The sequence below is a fragment of the Salvelinus sp. IW2-2015 genome, unplaced genomic scaffold, assembly GCF_002910315.2.
Source record: "Salvelinus sp. IW2-2015 unplaced genomic scaffold, ASM291031v2 Un_scaffold861, whole genome shotgun sequence".
NCBI lineage: Eukaryota > Metazoa > Chordata > Actinopteri > Salmoniformes > Salmonidae > Salvelinus > Salvelinus sp. IW2-2015.
The window spans coordinates 428,960-440,945 of NW_019942631.1; the positions used below are offsets into that span (position 1 = coordinate 428,960).

Here is an 11,986-nt window from a genome sequence, read left to right on the forward strand (position 1 = left end):
GCTGTAAACCACTGACCCCTAATATCTGACCCCTACCACCTATATCCTGCTGATACTACTGACCCCTAATATCTGACCCCTACCACCTATATCCTGCTGGATACCACTGCCCCTAAAATCTGACCCTACCACCTATATCCTGCTGATACTACTGACCCCTAATATCTGACCCCTACCACCTATATCCTGCTGATACCACTGACCCCTAAATATCTGACCCTACCACCTATATCCTGCTGATACTACTGACCCCTAATATCTGACCCCTACACCTATATCCTGCTGATACCACTGACCCCTAATATCTGACCCCTACCACCTATATCCTGCTGATACCACTGACCCCTAAATCTGACCCTACCCCTATATCCTGCTGATACCACTGACCCCTAATATCTGACCCCTACCACTATATCCTGCTGATACACTGACCCCTAAAATCTGACCCCTACCACCTATATCCTGCTGATACTCTGACACCTAATATCTGACCCTACCACCTATATCCTGCTGATACTCTGACCCTAATATCTGACCCCTACCCCTATATCCTGCTGGTACCACTGACCCCTAATATCTGACCCCTACCACCTATATCCTGCTGGTACCACTGACCCCTAATATCTGACCCCTACCACCTATATCCTGCTGATACTGCTGACACCTAATATCTGACCCTACCACCATAATCCTGCTGATACTGCTGACACCTAATATCTGACCCCTACCACCTATATCCTGCTATTACCACTGACCCCTAATATCTGACCCCTACCACCTATATCCTGCTGATACCACGACCCTAATATCTGACCCTACCACTATATCCTGCTGGTATCACTGACCCTAATATCTGACCCCTACCACCTATATCCTGCTGATACGCTGACCCTAATATCTGACCCTACCACCTATATCCTGCTGATACTGCCTGACACCTAATATCTGACCCCTACCACCTATATCCTGCTGATACTGCTGACACCTAATATCTGACCCCTACCACCTATATCCTGCTGGTACCACTGACCCCTAATATCTGACCCTACCATCTATATCCTGCTAATACTACTGACCCCTGATATCTGACCCCTACCACCTATATCCTGCTGATACTACTGACACCCTGATATCTGACCCCACCACCTATATCCTGCTGGTACTGCTACACCTAATATCTGACCCCTACCACCTATATCCTGCTGGTACTACTGACCCATAATATCTGACCCCTACCACCTATATCCTGCTGATACTGCTGACCCCTGGTTTAAAGTACTACTTAAGTTGTTTTTTGGGGTATCTGTACTTTACTATTTACATTTTTACAACTTTTACTTTACTACATTCCTAAAGAAAATAATGTACTTTTTACTCCATACATTTTTTCTCTGACACCCAAAAGTACTCGTTACATTTTGAATACTTAGTAGGACAGAAAATGGTTAAATTCACACACTTATCAAGAGAACATCCCTGGTCATCCCTACTGCCTCTGATCTGGCAGACTCACTAAACACAAATGCTTTGTTTGTAAATTATGTCTGAGTGTTAGAGTGTGCCCTTGGCTATCCGTAAATGTAAAAAACAAKAAAAATGTGGAGTCTGGTTTGCTTGAAAAAGTATTTATTTTTTTAAATTTTGTACTTTTAGTTTTGATACTTAAGTATATTTAAAACCAAATACTTTTAGACTTTTACTCAATTAGTATTTTACTGGGTGACTTCCATTTTTACTTGAGTAATTTTTTAGTAAGGTATCTTTACTTTTACTCAAGTATGACAATTGGGTACTTTTTTCACCACTGCCCCCCAGTAGCCATGAAGGTATGCACCTGGTCAGCAACAATGTTCAGATAAGCTGTGGTGTTCAATCGTTGCTTGGTATCAAGGGACCTAACGTGTGCCAGGAAAGCATTCTCCCCACCATTACACCACCGCCACTAGACTGTACCGTTGACACCTTGCAGGATGGGGCCATGGACTCCTGCTGCTAACACCAAATCCTGACTCTGCCATCAGCATGACACAACAGAAACTGGGATTCGTCGGACCAGGCAATGTTTTCCCACTCCTAAATTGTCCAGTGTCGGTGATTGCGTGCCCACTGGAGACGTTTCTTCTTCKTTTTAGCTGATAGGAGTGGAACCTGGTGTGGTCGTCTGCTGCAATAGCCCATCYGTGACAAGGACCGACGAGTTGTGCGTTCCGAGAAGCTGTTCTGTACACCACTGTTGTACAGCGCCGTTATTTGCCTGTTTGTTAGCTTGCACGATTCTTGCCATTTTCTTTCGACCTCTCTCATCAACAAGCTATTTYTGCCCACAGGACCGCCGCTGACTGGATGTTGAAAAGCTCAGCAGGCCGGCCGCTTCTGAGATACTGGAGCCGGCGCACCTGGCACCAATGATCATACCACGCTCAAAGTCGCTTAGGTCACCGTTTTGCCCATTCTAATGTTCAATTGAACAGTAACTGAATGCCTCGATGCCTGTCTGCCTGCTTCATATAGCAAGCCACGGCCACGTGACTCACTGTCTGTAGGACGCAATATTTTCCTACCTAATAAACTGAGTACTGTATACACTATCGTCAAAAGTTTTAGAATACCTACTCATTAAAGGGTTTTCTTATTTAGACTATTTTCTACATTGTCTTAGTAATCAGTGAAGACATCAAAACTATGAAATAACACATATGGAATCATGTAGTAACCAAAAAAAGTGTTAAACAAATCAAAATATATTTCATATTTGAGATTCTTCAAAGTAGCCACCCTTTGTATTGATGACAGCTTTGCACACTCTTGGCATTCTCTCAACCAGCTTCATGAGGTAATCACCTGGAATGCATTTCAGTTAACAGGTGTGCCTTCTTAAAAGTTAATTTGTGAAATTTCTTTCCTTCTTAATGTGTTTGAGCCAATCAGTTGTGTTGTGACAAGGTAGGGGGAGTATACAGACGATAGCCCTATTTGGTAAAAGACCAAGTCCATATTATGGCAAGAACAACTCAAATAAGCAAAGAGAAACGACAGTGCATCATTATTTTAAGACATGAAGGTCAGTCAATACGGAACATTTCAAGAACTTTGAACGTTTCTTCAAGTGCAGTCGCAAAAAGCACTATGATGAAACTGGCTCTCATGAGGACCGCCACAGGAATGGAAGACCAAGAAGGAGAGTGATGGAGTGCTGCATCAGATGACCTGGCCTCCACAATCCCCTGACCTCAACCAAATTGAGATGGTTTGGGATGAGTTGGGCCGCAGRGTGAAGGAAAAGCAGCCAACAAGTGCTGARCATATGTGGGAACTCCTTCAAGACTGTTGGAAAACCATTTCAGGTGAAGTTGGTTGAGAGAATGCCAAGAGTGTGGAAAGTTGTCATGAAAGGCAAAGGGTGGCTACTTTGAAGAATCTCAAATACAAAATATAAAACTTTGGACCTGTAGTGTACGTGCTGTAGCCAACTCCAACGCACAATAGACCAGTTGGCTAMAACACATACAATATGTTACATGTACCGTTTCAATCCCCAGAGCTCTCATCTGGTCCGCTCTTTTCTCTGCTATGGACAGGAACTTTTTGGGGTCTGACAGGGCGTCCACGATGGCTAGAGAGAAGACAGGAGATTAATCAATACACTGAACTGAACTGGAATGGAGTGTTGGAACTTCAATGTAATGTATTGTCATATTTGATGTACTTGAGGTTCCATCGTTTTTTAAAGTCTAAACACAGTCATTATACAGAAAGACAAGCAAAGATGACAACGTTCTACTGCAGTAGCAACATTCTATTGAATGAAATTAAGCAGGTACATATGTAGGATGTTAATTTGAGCCAGTTTCTCACAGTAGGAAAATAATCCTGCAGCAACAGGAAATATGAATATTATCTAGATTATAATTCATGRACATTTTTATATGAGTTGATAATTATTTTCTATGGGAAAATCAAGTCTGACATTTCAAAGTGGAAATTACAAACTTCAAAATACTTTAAWCCTCAAATACACTACAAGTTCTACATTTCCTGCATTGCAATTCTCCTGCAACAGGGTGATCAAATTAAAATCCTACATCTGTATATATTTGAGTAGATAATATGAAAGCCTCCTGCAAAAGACAGAGAATGATGCTCCCATTATTTGGATTTTAAACATTCACACAGCCTTTCAACAGTGCTTATGGGTTATCATCATAATGATTGCCTTGGCTTGGCTTAAGGACTATTCAAATATGTTGTGTATCTCCATGCCTGTGTCTCTCTATAAGTGGCTATTACACTAGCTCTGCTACCATCCTCATTTGCTCTGTGTCATTACTTCTGATGTAGAATACACTGTAGGGCAGCACACCCTGAACRGAGGGACGGAAGGAAGGAGGGACAGTTTGTTAACTGTCTCTCCTCATCCTCTTCGGAACCTGGCCATGACCCACTCCCCCGAGGGTGTCCCAGGGAGTGGGATATAAACACATTTCCAATTCATACATGCGTATTAATACACACGTGTTCATGTGTGAAATAGGACAAATATAAGCACCCACAAAAAGTAAKAAATATAACAATGAATCTCCCTCTTTCTTCTTCTCTCCTCTACCTCTCCTCTCTTCAAATTCTCCTCTATTCACCTCCTTCTCTTCTCTCCTCTTCTGTCCTACCTCTCATCTCCTTCCCTCTCCCCAGAGCCTTCTGCATCCACTTCAGTATCTACTATGAATAAATTGAATGGAGATATAAATTGGACCGTGTGTGTGTGGTAGGAAAGAGAAAGACAAAAGACCAGCTGAGAAAGGGACAACGCAAGCACATGTTCCCAGCTACTCTCAACCACGCACCACACACACACACACACACACACACACACACACCACACACACACACACACACACACACACACACACACACACACACACACACACACACACACACACACACACACACACACACACACACACACACACACACACACACACAGTATAGACTAATAAGGTCTCTATTAAGGTTGCAAAGGGCCAGAATATTTCAGAAATCTTTCCATGGGAAGTTAAGCCCCGGAATTTTAGGAATTTTGCTTAAATTCATCAAAAAAGTTAGCTTATAACAGTGAACCTTTTTTGTGGGATACACAAAAGGCAATTCTAGGTCTTGTGGCATATATTGGTTAAACTATCCCCAATTCAATGGAATTGCAACCCTCTGCATGCACAGTGCATTCTTCCATCACACGTACAGCTGATTCTCAAGATCATTGCACACTAATGAGATGATATTGAGCCCACACACTACATTGTCTGAGCCAAGACACATGCTCTGGTAAGTTTGATTACAATACTGGGTGAGGTGAATATATTTTAAATGACGTACATTATTTTTTGTTAACTAGTAAATAGTAGCCTACAGCAAAGTGTGTTTAAATAATTTCTAACTTGTTATCACAATTTTTGCTAGTTAGTTTTTGCTACCATGTGGTTTTCGCTTGCTTGAGCCTGCTAACTGAGGAGTGTTTAATTCACCTGTTTCCATACATGTTTAATTTTAAAACATTTATTTTACAAAGCAATTGTTTAAGCCTTAACTATTTATCTGTACATAGATTTTTATTTTTTTAAACACATTTTTCTAATCTTTAGAGGAAAATGCCACGGGCACAATCTGATGTGTGGAGACATTTCACTGCAGCTAATGTAGAAGGAAAAGCTGTGTACATTTGCAAATACTGTGCCAAATCACATGTGAAGAATGGCAAGGTTCTTAGCAGTCTGGCGAAGTACACTTCCAAGCAAGGCTTTGGGCTAGAGATGCAATATTGCAGTCGTGCCAACATATCTCATCAGCCACCTGGTGGAAGGAACTTGTGGATCTGATGCTCTTTCCCCTGTTGCCTCCATCATCCTCCAAATCCCACCAACATCAGCCGCCTCAGAGCGCAACTGGTTTGGAACACACACACCAAAGCACGCCAACAGGTTGACCAATACAAGGGTTGAAAATTTGGTGGCCATCCGGGCAAATTTGAGGCTTTTGAGCCTGACAACGAGCCATCCTCAACAGGGTTGGAACGTGACAGTGAAGATGATGCCTCAGTCTGATGTTCAAGAGGAGGACATTGAGGAGGTCCAGGGAGAAGACATGGAAGCCTGAGAGGAAGACAACCAAAGCTTAGTTTCTCGACTATCATTTTACAGATGAAAACGTTTTTGGGAGATGCGATGGATCATTCAATATTTCCTTTCCTTTGCTGTTCAGTGAAATGATCCCATGTGAAGAGTCAATTCATAAGAGTCAATTCAAAGTTCATTTCATAACTAAATTGTTTTAAAAATTTATATTGGAAGGATTTAATCATTTGCAATTATGTCTACTTATGATAAGATAAAAGGTTTATGTTTCTGTCTCCGTATGATATGGTAAATATATCTAATGCAAAAACATCTACATTTAAATGAATATTAATTTGCATATATTTCCGTTAATTCCAATTATTCCCGTTAATTCCCACAGAAAGTTTCCATCTCTGAATATTCCCAAAATGTTGCAACCCTAGCTCCATACTCAAGTGTTTATGAGTGAATAATATAGAGTTGAATAGAGTTCAGTAGCACACATCTGTAGACCAATAGGGTTCTCTCTCACAAACACACACACACACACACACACACACACACACACAACACACACACACCACACACACACACACACACACACACACAACACACACACACCACACACACAGACACGGCCTCTGGTGCCCCTAACCTACAATTCTGTAGAGAAAGTACATCTGTGTATTTGCAAGGAGCGAGTGTGTGTGTGTGTTGTCAGTGTGTCTCCTCACCTCCGAAGCCTTCGGTACGTAGGTCTTAAGGACTATGTTACAAAAACGGTGGGTAAAGACAGAGGCTTGTTCCCTTCGTTGCGTAAAGAGATGTGTCTGTATCCTGCCTGTAGACCCCCAATGGTAGAATCCTCTGACCTATCAGCTTATTATTGTCATCATACACAGCTAGACCAGCACAGCCAGGTCTGGCAGAATCACCTGTGAGAGAGAGAGAGAGACAGAGAGTGAGGAAGATAGAGAGAGAGGGTGAGAGAGAAAGACAGAGAGAGAAATAGGAAAAGAAAGTTAAGATTCATACCTTTTCACTAGAATGAGTCAGTTTGTAAGGTAGAACATGTTATCACAGAGCAGTGATGATAGTAGCATATACCAGCAGTATGACAGTAGAATATACCAGCAGTGATGACAGTAGAATATACCCAGCATGATGACTGTAGCACATACACAGCAGTGATGACAGTAGCATATACCCAGCAGTGATGACAGTAGCATATACCCAGCAGTGATGGCAGTAGCATATACCAGCAGTGATGACAGTAGCATATACCCAGCAGTGATGATAGTAGAATATACCCAGCAGTGATGACAGTAGAATATACCAGCAGTGATGACGTAGTAGCATATACCCAGCAGTGATGACAGTAGCACATTACCCAGCAGTGATGACAGTAGCATATACCCAGCAGTGATACAGTAGCATATACCCAGCAGTGATGAAGTAGCATATACCCAGCAGTGATGACAGTAGCATAACCCAGCAGTGATGACAGTAGATATTACCCAGCAGTGATACAGTAGCATATACCAGCGATAAAGACAGTAGCATATACCCAGCAGTGATGATAGAAGCATATACCCAGCAGTGATGACAGTAGCACATACCCAGCAGGATGACAGTAGCAATATACCCAGCAGTGATGCAGTAGAATATACCCAGCAGTGATGACAGTAGACATACCCAGCAGTGATGATAGTAGCATATACCCAGCAGTGATGCAGTAAGCACATACCAGCGAGTGATGCAGTAGCATATAACCCAGCAGTGATGACAGTAGCATATACCCAACAGTGTGATGACAGTAGAATATACCAGCAGTGATGACAGTAGAATATACCCAGCAGTGATGACGTAGCACATACACAGCAGTGATGACAGTAGCATTAACCCAGCAGTGATGACAGTTGCATATACCCAGCAGTATGGCAGTAGCATATACCCAGCAGTGATGACAGTAGAATATACCCGCAGTGATGACAGTAGCATATACCAGCAGTGATGACAGTAGAATATACCCAGCAGTGATGACAGTAGCATATACCCAGCAGTGATGACAGTAGCATATACCAGCAGTGATGACAGTAGCATATACCAGCAGTGATGACGTAGCAGTACCAGCAGTGATGACAGTAGCACATACCCAGCAGTGATGACAGTAGCATATACCCAGAGTGATGACAGTAGAATATACCCAGCAGTTGAAGTAGATATACCCAGCAGTGATGATAGTAGCTATACCCAGCAGTGATGGTAGCACATACCAGCAGTGATGACAGTAGATATACCACGTGATGATAGTAGCATACCCAGCAGTGATGACAGTAGCACATACCCAGCAGTGTGACAGTAGCATATACCCAGCACTGATGACAGTAGCATATACCCGCAGTGGATAGTAGCATATACCCAGCACTGATGACAGTAGCATATACCCAGCAGTGATGATAATAGACTGTAGCTAGGCTCTCACTGTATCTGTTTCGAACAATAGCCCATAGACAAGGCCATTACAGAAAACCATTAACTCATCAGCAAGCACACATTCACACATCCAGGGAGAGGAGCTTTGTGTGCATGTGTGTGCAATACGTATGTTTGTGTGTCCAGGGAATGGAGCTGTATGTGTGTGTTGTGTGTGTGGTGTGGTGTGTGTGGTGTGTGTGTGGTGTGTGTGTGTGTGTGTGTGGTGTGTGTGTGTGTGTGTGTGTGTGATGTGTGTGTCCAGACAGCTGTGTATGCATGCATGTCTAAATGTGTGAATGTCTGTTATAAGTGCGTGCAACTCTGCAAGTCTTTTGCCAGCACGGTGTGGCAGTTGTGTGTGTGTGTCCAGCAGCACGGTGTGAGATGGCCCTCCTGATGGCAGTGTGTGTGTGTGTGTGTCCAGCAGCACTGCGGCAGCAGGATATGACTGATGATGTGTGTTGGAGCTGGAGTCACACACACATCATACCCCCCCCCCCCACACACACACACCAATCTCTGCCCACATCCCTCCCTCTCTTTCCATTCTCTCTCCCCCATTCCTCTTTTTCTATTTGTTCTCAAGGTCCTTCCCCTGTCCACCTCTGTTCCTCTCATCCCATTCTGTTCTCTAATCTTCTGTTCCTCTCATCCCCATTCTGTCTAATCTTCTCTTCCTCTCATCCCATTCTGTCTCTAATCTTCTCTCCTCTCATCCCCATTCTGTCTCTAATCTTCTGTTCCTCTCATCCCCATTCTGTCTCTAATCTTCTCTTCCTCTCATCCCCATTCTGTCTCTAATCTTCTGTTCCTTTCATCCCCATTCGGTCTCTAATCTTCTGTTCCTCTCATTCCCATTCTGTCTCTAATCTTCTGTTCCTCTCATCCCCATTCTGTCTCTAATCTTCTCTTCCTCTCATTCCCATTCTGTCTCTAATCTCTCTTATCTCCATTCTCAATCTCTCTTCCTCACCCATTCTGTCTCTAATCTTCTCTTCCTCTCATCCCATCTGTCCTTAATCTTCTCTTCCTCTCACCCATTCTGTCTCTAATCTTCTCTTCCTCTCATTCCCATTTCTGTCTCTAATCTTCTGCTTCCTCTCATCCCCATTCTGTCTCTAAATCTTCTGTTCCTCTCATCTCCATTCTGCTCTAATCTTCTCTTCCTCTCATTCCATTCTGTCGTCTAATCTTCTCTTCTCTTCAATCCCATTCTGTCTCTTAATCTTTCTGTTCCTCTCATCCCATTCTGTCTCTAATCTTCTCTTCCTCTCATCCCATTCTGTCCTAATCTTCTCTTCCTCTCATCCCCATTCTGTCTCTAATCTTCTCTTCCTCTCATCCCATTCTGTCATCTAATCTTCTGTTCCTCTCATCCCCATTCTGTCTCTAATTTCTGTTCCTCTCATCCCCATTCGTCTCTAATTTCTGTTCCTCTCATCCCATTCTCTCTATCTCTCTTCCTCTATTTGCTGCTCTTTGTCTTGCCTTCTCTCTCTCATGCTATACATCTGTTATCCCCTCCCGCTCTCTGCTCTTCCCTCCATGTCCTTCTCCCCTCTTCCTCTCCGCTCTTCCCTCAGCGCTTTCTCCCCCTCTCCTCTCCGCCTCTGCTCCCTCCATGCTTCTCCCCCTCTCCTCTCTGCTCTTCCCTCCATGCTTTCTCCCCCTCTCCTCTCCGCGTCTTCCCTTCAGTGCTTCTCCCCTCTCCTCTCCTCTCTTTCTCTGCAGACACACTGCAGTACCACAGGACATAAATTCCACCCCAATCCCTCCAACTCACCCCCCCCCCTTGCTACTCCCTAAGCTGTTAAACTCCAATACCTACCAGTAAACAACCAATGCAGCATTGTATGAAGTGTTTTTTCTATTCCATTTCCTATACCTTCTAGTATTCTCCTCTTCTACATTTCTAACCTTTAATTCTCCTCTTCTACATTTCTTCTCCTGTCTTCTTCTCTACATTCAGCCATTTCTCCAGTCTCTCCTGTCTAATACCTCTCCTGCTCTTCCATTCCTCTCTCCTCCTCCCTTCTCCTCCTATTCCCTTCATATCATATCCTATCCCATCCCTCTCTGCTCCTCCCTCCCATCTATATCTATCTCCTCTCCTCCTACCATCCCTCCCTCTCTCCTCTCCTCTGTACCTTCCTGAAGACGAAAGGTTCTTCGTTGTAGGCGGGGTTCAGGCCGTTGTTCATCACCATGCGGGTGCGGAACTCTTTGCGGATGGTATCCGTGGGCAACCCGTACATGTCCACCTCTACGTAGGTCCCAATCTTCTTATCAGACAGGAACTGACCAGAAAACACCTGAGAACATACACATCCAGTCAAACAACAATTAAATACAAAATAATACAACTTTTTTTGAAAATGGCCAAATGATCGGACATCATTTAAAAAAATATGCTCACATTACTGATATTGGATTTTTAGCTAGCGGTGGCTAAAGCTAGCTGAAGTTTGTACTGGCTGTTTAAAGAAAACTGGACCACAGATGTACAGTTTGTCCTGGCTGTTTAAAGAAAACTGGACCACAGATGTACAGTTTGTCCTGGCCTATAGACTACTTTCAGGGTGAGGAACCATCTAACATTAAGTTGTAAAATAGTGAACTTCACACAAGTGAGCTTAAGGTTTCCCCGCTTCCCAGCACAGGTACAGTTGAAGTCGGAAGTTTACATACACCTTAGCCAAATACATTTAAAATCAGTTTTTCACAATTCCTGACATTTAATCARAGTAAAAAATCTGTGTCCTAGGTCAGTTAGGATCACCACTTTATTTTAAGAATGTGAAATGTCAGAATAATAGTATAGAGAAGGACTTATTTCAGATTTTATTTCTTTCATCACATTCCCAGTGGTTCAGAAGTTTACATACACTCAGTTAGTATTTGGTAGCATTGCCTTTAAATTGTTTAACTTGGGTCAAATGTTTCGGGTAGCCTTCCACAAGATTCCCACAATAAGTTGGGTGAATTTTGGCCCATTCCTCCTGGGGAGGCTTGCAAGCCGAAGAAACACATCCAACCGTGAAGCACGGGGGTGGCAGCATCATGTTGTGGGGTGCTTTGCTGGCAGGAGGGACTGGTGGCACTTCACAAAATAGATGGCATCATGAGTCAGGAAAAGTATGTGGGATATATTGAAGCAACATCTCAAGACATCAGTCAGGAAGTTGAAGCTTGGTCGCAATGGGTCTTCCAAATGGACAATGACCCAAGCATACTTCCAAATTTGTGGCAAAATGGCTGAAGGACAACAAAGTCAAGGTATTGGAGTGGTCATCAAAGCCCTGACCTCAATCCTATAGAACATTTTGGGGCAGAACTTGAAAAAGTGTAGGCGAGCAAGGAGGCCAAACAAACCTGACTCAGTTACACCAGCTCTGTCAGGC

General features: G+C 43.2%; 1 pseudogene; it reads right to left on the reverse strand.

Moving 5' to 3' along the window:
• The window catches only part of LOC112069030 (1-phosphatidylinositol 4,5-bisphosphate phosphodiesterase beta-4-like), a 59,895-nt pseudogene that overhangs the window by 10,609 nt on the left and 37,300 nt on the right, over positions 1-11,986 (reverse strand).